Source organism: Heptranchias perlo, chromosome 6 (genome assembly GCF_035084215.1).
Source record: "Heptranchias perlo isolate sHepPer1 chromosome 6, sHepPer1.hap1, whole genome shotgun sequence".
NCBI classification, from domain to species: domain Eukaryota; kingdom Metazoa; phylum Chordata; class Chondrichthyes; order Hexanchiformes; family Hexanchidae; genus Heptranchias; species Heptranchias perlo.
This window is the reverse complement of record NC_090330.1, coordinates 97,291,567-97,301,121: the sequence shown is the minus strand read 5'-3', so window position 1 is coordinate 97,301,121 and position 9,555 is coordinate 97,291,567. Positions and strand designations below refer to the sequence as shown.

At 42.1% G+C, this 9,555-nt stretch overlaps 1 long non-coding RNA gene across 1 annotated transcript; it reads left to right on the top strand.

The window, feature by feature from the left end:
* Positions 1–390: 390 nt before the first annotated feature.
* Positions 391–4,894, top strand: LOC137322578 (uncharacterized). The gene is made up of 3 exons (XR_010963187.1): positions 391–468; positions 1,350–1,519; positions 4,820–4,894. It is a non-coding gene; the product is annotated as an uncharacterized lncRNA (long non-coding RNA).
* The last annotated feature ends 4,661 nt before the right edge of the window (positions 4,895–9,555 follow it).

The window sequence follows — 9,555 nt, the reverse complement described above, 5'->3', positions numbered from 1 at the left end:
TGGAGCTCATCAGTCCAACATTTTGCCGAGGTGAGAGTCTAACCAGACATTGGGAGTTGCTCAACATCTGCCACAAGGCTTGGCCTTTGTTGCAACAATTTAACCAGAACTTAACTCGTATGTAAATCTTGCCAATGCTTCACCCTGGGGGTGCTTGATGCTTATATGTAGAAGGATTTTTACTCAGCATTCATCCCATGCTGTACCTGAACTGGTGTGAGTAATAATTGTCGGGTAGATGCCAGTGTTGTAGCTGTACTGGAACAGCTTGGCTAGAGGCGCGGCTAGTTCTGGAGCACAAGTCTTCAGCACTGCAGCTGGGATGTTGTCGGGGCCCATAGCCTTTGCTGTATCCAGTGCACTCAGCTTTTTCTTGATATCACGTGGAGTGAATCGAATTGGCTGAAGACTGGTTTCTGTGACGGTGAGGATATCGGGAGGAGGCCGAGATGGATCATCCACTCGGAAGTAAGTAATTCAACCAAATGTCATTAATTGCAAATACGAGGAGAGGCAATATAAACTAAATGGTACAATTCTAAAAGGGGTGCAGGAACAGAGAGACCTGGGGGTATATGTGCACAAATCTTTGAAGGTAGCAGGACAGGTTGAGAAAGCGGTTAAATAAGCATACGGGATCCTGGGCTTTATAAATAGAGGCATAGAATACAAAAGCAAGGAAGTTATGTTGAACCTTTATAAAACACTGGTTCGGCCACAACTGGCTTTTAATGTTCAATTCTGAAAGGATGTGAAGGCCTGAGAGACGGTGCAGAAAAGATTTACTAGAATGGTTCCAGGGATGAGGGACTTCAGTTACGTGGATAGCCTGGAAAAGCTGGGGTTGTTCTCCTTAGAGCAGAAAAGATTGAGAGGAGATTTGAAATCATTCAAAATCATGACGGGTTTAGATAAAGTAAATAAAGAGAAACTATTCCCATTGGCGGAAGGGTCGAGAACCAGAGGACACAGATTTAAGGTGATTGGCAAAAGAACCAAAGGCGACGTAAGGTAAAACTTTTTTACGCAGCGAATAGCTATGATCTGGAATGCTCTGCCTGAAAGGGTGATGGATGCAGATTCAATCGTGGCTTTCAAAAAGGAATTGGAGAAATATTTGAAGAGAAGAAATTTGAAGGGCTACGGAGAAAGAGCGAGAAAATGGGACTAATTGGATTGCACTTACATAGAGCCGGCATAGGCTCGATGGGCCGAATGGCCTCCTTCTCAGCTGTTATGATTCTATGTTCAAATTAAATAGAATAAATATAATCATAGTCACAAAAATATGCCCACTCTATTTCAGTTATAGATTCTAGAATTAATATTATTCATTTTTATATTAAAAGATTCTTGGAGTGAGTAATATCTCAGGAAAGTGGAGAGAGAGAAGTCAAATCATCACCAGAGTAACTGGGACTGGAGAAATATTGCTGGGTTCACAGAGCAGATCTGGTGGGACCAAGACCCCCAGTGTAGAAGACGCGATAAAACGGAAGCTTCAACAATGATTGGAAAGGTGAGGAACTTTACTGAGAATCCCGTCAGTCCAGGATTTTGCCGAGGTGAGAGTCCAACCTGATACTGGGAGCTGTTCAACATCTGCCATTAGGCTTGGGCTTTGAAGCAGCAATTTGAAGGATGCTTAACTCGTATGTAAATCTTGCTAATACCTCACCTGGGAGTGCTTGACACTTATATGTAGAGGGATTTTTAATCTGTATTCATGCCATGCTGTCCCTGAACTGGTGTGCTTCATCGGATAGTGTCAGAGGAGCTGTACGCTGCATTGAACACATGCTGTATCTGAGTTGGCTGTGCTTGGTGAACCGATTTAGAGAGAGCTTTACACTGCATCTAATCAGTGCTGTACCTGACCTGGGAGTGTTTGATGGGACAGTGTAGATGGGGCTTTACTCTGTATCTAACCCATGCTGTACCTGTCCTGGGAATGTTTGATGGGACAATGTAGATGGAGCTTTACTCTGTATCTAACCCATGCTGTACCTGTCCTGGGAATGTTTGATGGGACAGTGTAGATGGAGCTTTACCTCATTATTGCCCATGATTCCCCCTCCAATTACTGCTTCGATGGCCTCACCTCTTGATACCCCTGAGGACCCCTCCACTTATTGCCATTTACATCCCTTCCTGTTACAGGGAATAGGGTTCCAGAGCACAGAGGAGATTGTAATATACCTGCCTCATCCCAACACCATTACCTCAAACTGCCTCTCACTGCAAAAGCAAGAACAAGACACACTGCCTGATATAAAGAGAGGGAGACTATGGGGTGTATGAAGCAAGAGGTAGACATGGGGGCCATTGAATAGTGGGACCTCAAATTATGCGAATAGTAGGCAGAATTCGTAAGTGGTAATTTTGGGAGGGGGTGCTCCCATTCTGGAGTCTAAGTACATGGGAGCGGGGTCGGAGATAGAACTGATTGTATAACCTACTTTTGTGCCCGGTGAGACTGCACACCTGGCCATGTGACCCTGTAATACCTCGAGTGGGAGGGGCTCGGGCTGCTTTGTGACATAGTTCCTGGCTGCTGTTGTGATTGGCTGCTGACTGCTTTGTGATGTCACCTGGAGACAAGTTTAGCCCCTGGTTACGCCCCATCAGTGGGAGTTACTGCGGGAGGAGCTGGAGTGACAGCTGACACTGTGAGTGAGTTTAGTCCCTATAAATAGGGGAAAGGAAAGAAAAGATCAACTAATATTAAAGTAAGTAATTCAACCAAATGTCATTAATTGCTTTATATTCAAATTAAATATAATCATAGTCTCATAAAATAGTCCCACCATATTCCAGCTATAGATTCTAGAATTAATATGAATCAGCATCGCACTAGCTGGGTTCACAGAGCGGATCTGGTGGGACCAAGCCCCCCAGTGTAGGAGACAGAATAAAATGGGAAATTTCAATAATGATTGGAAAGGTGAGGAACTTTACTGAGAATCTCTTCGGTCAGGGATTTTGCCAAGGTGAGAGTCTAACCAGCTACTGGGAGCTTCTTTGACAGCTGCCATAAGGCTCGGCCTTTGATGCGACAAGTTGACCAGAGATTAACTCGTATATAAACCTTGCCAATACCTGACCTGGGAGTGTTTAATGGGGAAGTGTAGAGGGGGCTCTACTCTATCTAACCTGTATCTGACCTGAGAGTATTTTATATGACAATGCAGAGGAGGCTTTATTTAATATCTAATCCATCCAAAATCTGTCCAGGGATTGCTTGATGGAATGGGATATGAGGAACTATACCCTCCATTTGACCTGTGTGTTCTCAATGGTACATTGTAGAGGGAGCTTTACTCTGAACTGAACCTGTCCTTGATGCTATTTCCCATTAATGTCCATGATGCTGACACTCCACTTATTGCCTCTGACTCCCCTTCCTGCCACAGGGAATAGACTGGTTTCAGAACACAGAGAAAGTTGTAATATCCCTGCCTCGATCCAAAACCATTCAGGGATTGTCCCAATCTCACAAGTTCCAGTGGTTGATAAGCAGACCTGCAAGGATATTCCCACCATGTGCTTCCACTAACCCACCTTAATCAATGTGTGCATGAAGAATTCCTTCCTCACATTAGTCGTGAACTTGCCTTCTACCAATTTGTACACACTTCCTGCAATTGTGACTGAACATAGGCCAGTGCTCCATTCTATCCTACTCTATTCCACTTCCTATCATACACACCTCCTTTCATGGTTGAAGGTCCTGAGTCTCTCTGACCTTCCCTCAAAACACAATCCTCTGACACAAGGGATCAACCTCCTGGCCCATCTCAACACCACTCCCAACACTTGAGTTATTGCCTATGTGACCAAACCTGACCCCAGTTTTCAATGGGTGCACCGCCCTGATGGACCCACTGCTGCGCTCTTGCAGCTCTGAAAGTTGACACAGCAGGGCCTCCCGGTGCCTGCAGGGAATTGAAGGAAATGGCTGATTTGACATGATAAGGAGGACAACTAATTGACATATAATTATAAGTTATAAACATGGATATGGGATGCTTCAAATTGTAAGTTCCTCCCCACAAGCAATGTCCCTTTCTACCCACAGATTTCTGGTATTATGCTGCTCTATGAAACACTAGGGCGGAATAGATTTCACCCCTTTTTAGGTACAGACACCATTTGTTTCCATTATTCTTCTGCCATCCCTGGGGAAGAAGTCTTTTATTTTAGATTTTTGTTTAGATTTAGATTTTTTTAGTTTTAGACTTTTGGCCGAAAAGTCTGTGGGGTTTTATGTTAGATTCTGCCAACAATCAGGATGGAACCGTATGTGTGGAGTGTGGTGAACCCATCACTCTTCAGCTCTTTTCTCTTCTGCTGGTACTGACCTGACATAGGATCAAACATTCATTGGAAAAAGCTATATGAGATAAAAGTTTCAGCAAAAGGTTCTAAACCTCCTGCCACCTCTCCCAAAGATGAATAACAAGTGCTGGAGTTTGCTCCTTGAGGTAAGTAGCTTCCTTCTTGGTTTCAATTGCCCTATGTGACTGACTGATACCTTCATTGCCCATTTTATTCATGTACCCAGCACTGGCCTGAAATCAGGTACATTCTGCACACTCACAGAGATTAACACAAGAGCACGAAACATCCCAATCACAGGAGCTGACCCTGGGATGGTGCAGCACTAGCTGCAGGTATATTAGCATCCTCTAGAGATCAGCTCCTGTCCGCTCCCATCTTATTTTATGATTTTCTGGTGGATGCAGTTGAAAAATGCGGGTGTGTGACATCAAACCTGAGGAATTTCCCACTTTTGACCTCTTGAATTCTTTTATTTCAGCTCATCCTTGATCCTTCAGATGTCACGCATTTCCTGATAGCACATTTCCAGGATTGTGCGAGACAAAAGAGTGACGCCAAAGAGGTAAGACATGTGTAGTCACAATCATCAACATTCATCTTGCCCACACCTGTTGTTCTGCTGTGGCAGATCGAGAAAAGCTTGTGTTCCCATGTGGAGGGAGATAACAGCAGGTCTGTTGCAACAAATAGTCACTCAACATGAGAGATAGTGAAGGAAAGAATCAGAAAATGTAAAGCCTTGAGGTACTCGATTCTGAATAAAATGAGGTTACACTACATAGATTTACATAGAACGTATAGCACAGAAACAGGCCATTCAGCCCAACAGGTCCATGCCAGTGTTTATGCTCCACACTAGCCTCCTCCCTCTCAACTTCATCTAACCCTATCATGTGTTTATCTAGCTTCCTCTTAATGCATCTATGCTAGTCCCCTCAACTACTACTTTTGGTAGCAAGTTCCACATTCTAACCACTCTCTGGGTAAAGAAGTTTCTCATGAATTCTCTATTGGATTTATTAGTGACTATCTTATATTTATGGCCCCTAGTTCTGGTCTCGGCCGCAAGTGGAAACATCTTCTCTACATCTACCCTATCAAACCATTTCATAATCTTAAAGACCTCTATCAGGTCATCCCTCAGTCTTCTCTTTTCTCGAGAAAAGAGCCCCAGTTTGTTCAATCTTTCCTGATAGGTATAACCTCTCACTTCTGATATAATTTTAGTAAATCTTTTTTTGCACCTTCTCCAGTGCCTCTATATCCTTTTTATAGTATAGAGATCAGAACTCCAATGTTCTATACACGTTTAACATAACTTTTCTCTCTTCAATTCTATCATTCTAGAAATGGACCCCAGCACTCGGTTTGCATTTTTCATGTCCTTATTAACCTGAGGTTCCTCAGATCATGGCATGTTCATGTGTTAGAAATGTTTGTCATCTAGGATTAGTGTAGGTTAAGAGGAGTAACAGTCAATTCCAGATTCACACATCTGATTTATGTTACAAAGGGATTGGAAACCAAACAGGAGAAAGATAAATAGCACTGAAGTATTGATCAATGGGAAGATCTGAATTTTATACATGAGATGACATTTGACCCTGCAGGAAGGAAGGAAAAAAAGAAGGAAAGAAGTTGCTAATCTATAACAATCAGGACATTGAAGCATTAATGTGCTGTGCCATGGACTGAATAGGAGAATCAACTCTTCCCACTCTCATATACTTTCCCACTGCTGCTAATGGAGTGGGTTTGTCCCATTAGATGGGTTTACAGTGAATATCACCATTTGTTTCTAAGATCCAGTTTGTTTAAATTCAGTTTATTATTATGTTTCCTCTCCAGAGGCTGATGGCACAGAGCCAACCAATATACAGACATTGGCCAACGCTGAATCAGGGGGAAATTTGTATAGAGCATTTTCTCTTTTACCTCAACCATAACTCTTTGGAGACACATAGTGGCAACTTTTGGTTCCCTTATTCACCATTCCTGTTAATACTGGGCCAGATTGGTGACACAAGGCCCCCTGAACCTCTGAAGTACTTAGATGACATTTCCATAGCCATGGAAACCTTCATCTGACTGATACAGAATCCAGTCTCTGGCACTTCATGAATGCGAGTAGGATCCTCTCTAATGGCATCAACACTGCCCTTCTGCCCTTGGGTCTTTTTCTCCCATCATCAGCAGAAAATCCCTTTACCATCTCCTGCATCAAAAAAGCAGGTTGATATTACTGGTCTTCCTTTGATTCCTTTTCTTAGTTTACAAACTTTTCTGCAGTCTATTTTTTTAATTGTGAACCCAGGTGTAGGGTCCAGACCTGTGATTAAGAGTGAAGGCAATTTGTTGGGACACATCTCTGGGACCTAGGAAAAGAATGACTGGGTAATTTTGGGAGGTTGCTTCATGGAGAAATATAAGAGAGTATCTTTGGATTCTGGAGGAAATGCCCATCCTAAGAGGTAGTGATATTAGTCCCACTGCATGAGTGGGAATTTGTTGACAAGCTATTGGACGGACAATGTCTGCTCTTTGCTAAAGAGTTGGCCTAGTCTGGTGATATCCCAATCTTGATGAACATTTCAGAAAGCTCCCAGATGCATCAGATTAAGGAGGCTCTCTAAAAGCTGATAGTGCCTGTACCAACATGCTGTGTATCTGATGTAAAAATGAGAGATATGAAGGAGAGCAAATGTAAGTAGAAAAATGAGGGAGTCAAGAAGAGGAAAAGTTCAGGAGGACTTAGAAAGGGAAATAATGCGATGGAGACAAAAAAAAGTACAAAAAGTGTGGGAGATGAGGAGAGGCAAAGGTTAGGGGAAAAAATAGCATATGAAGAGTGAAAAGGGAAATAGAATTAATATGAGGAAATAGAAAAATGAAAGAGAGGATAATAAGAAGAGAAAAATAAGAAGGAAATGTGAAGTAGGGAAAGGAGTTGAGGCAAGAAAAGATAAGTAGAAAATGAGAGTAACAAAGAGGAGAAAAATAGTGGAATGCAAAATGGGACAACACAGGAGAAGAGGTAAGTAAAACTAAGAAAGATGAAAAGGTTAGAAAAGAGGAATATTGTAAAACAAGAAATAATGAGGAAAGTTAAGTAGAATTAAGTGAAATGAGAAGGGACGAGGGTTAAATTGAAGAAAGAGAGCAATTGGAGAAAAAGATATTGTAGGGGGTGGTGGTGTGTGTCAGCTTCACCTCTGACTTCTGAGCGGTTTGAATCGCTCCTACTCCCTGGGTTCTAGACCTTGGACTTATTTGGGGTTGTGACAAAGTGCAGCAGACAACTGGTTTTGGTGCAAGAAACTTTGATCTTTATTCAAGAGAGAAAATACAACACAACAATCTTAACACTCTAATAAAATGGGGAACACTTCAGTACACACGAGGGAAATTACAATAGAAAAATACCTCACCCCTCCCAATCCCACTATACTAGTTAAGTTGGAGTCTAAAGGACCAGAGATAATGCTCACCAAACGAATCCTTGACAGTAATTCACCCAGAGGTAAGTCAGAAATAGATTGTAGAGTGGAAACTTTGCGGATCTTCGGTTTTCTCCCGAGTTGGTTTTCTTTGGTCGCGGTGGCCCAATATTACCCGGTTGGTTGGTGGTAATATTCGGTTGGTTGTTTCGTAAGGCCCTTTTTGCCGTGAGGTGTCTGATGGTCACTGGGGCTGTTGCTCTGGTTTCTTCTTGTATGTTGGCCTGCTTCTAGAGCTGCTGACCTTCTCTGTTGAACTGCTTTCCTGTTGCCCCCTCGCCTTGTTGAACTGTCGTCTCCCGAGCTGTCGAACTCCTAGCTGAACTGAACTGCTTTGCCCTTGCAGGTCTGGCTGACCGGTTCTCTCACGTAGGGTTCATGGTTTCTCCGGAAGCTGCTTTCCTTCTAGAGACAGGCAGAACAAGAGAAGCAGAACACCAGAGCCAGCATGAGCCAGAGAGAGAGAGAGAGAGGTTTCGAGTTTCCACTTCTATATCCCTCTCTTACAATGGTCTTGGTCACTTAAAAAATAGGCACTTCATGTCTGTTTGAACAGTTCTTACAAAGTCCTTCAGAATCTTTGATGGCTTTTGATGGTTTCTCATCATGTTGCAATTGTTTTTCTCGATTTGACATTGTTAATTCCGATTTGTAGAGCTTGTCACACAAGGCTTCCTTTTGTATCCAACGTCCTAGGTGTTGATCGGATTTGCTTTAAAACAAAGACATGGCCCCACCATGTCTGGAGCAGTTGCCTCTTTCAATGGCCTACTGCCTTTCGAATTAGTGCTGAGTGTTGACCACCTGCTGTAGGTTTTACATTAAAACAGAGACATGTCTGAAGCAGTAATTCTCCCACATTCCATGTGTGTGTTGTGGATTCGTCTGGTGACCTCTCACCTATCCTTCCATCTTAGGATTTCAGTCAATGGCCAAGGTTTTCCATACTCAGGGAAAAGATTAATTTCTTTAGGGTTTTTCTCCAAGTTTTGGGGGATCTGTGAATTTTGAGAATCTTATAATATATGGAAACTAAAGATGCAAAGGAGAAAAAAAGGAAAATAATAGAGGTGACAATGAGGATAATTAATATGAGGGCAAAGAAAGAGAAATAAGTAAATGATGGAAGAGAAAAAGAAGGAAATGAGGAAAATTGAAAGAAAAAGGAGTTCAACAGAAGAAATGTGAATGGAAAATGAGAGGGATGAAAAGCGGAGGAAAAGAATAGAAAATGAGAGCTGGGGAAAGGAAAAGGCAAGTATGATAAACAAAGAAGAGGAAAAGAAAGGATAAAGAAAAATGAACATTTAGAGAATTTTCAGTGAGAAAACGTAGAACAGAAGAAAAGGTTCTGGAGAGGACATAGGAAATGAAATGGATGAGAAAGAGGGAAATAGAAAACAAGAAAGTTGTGATGAAAACCGATCAAGTTAATAGTAAAGAGGAGAACATAAATTTAGGAAAAGGACTGCAGAAAGTTAAATGTATGAGAAGGAAAGAAAAAGGCAACCAGTAAAAAGATGGCTGTGGCTAGGTCTTCAAACAGTAAGATGGTGGGAGGGATCTAGTAAAAATTTTAAATTCTAAAGATAAAAGCAATAGGAGATGAGAGTAAGGGATAGACCAAGGTAAGGAATAAGGGTAACATAAATCGTCAAGGAGCAGAACAGTTAGTAAAAATCTGCAATCTGCACAGCATCCAAAACAAAATGGGGGA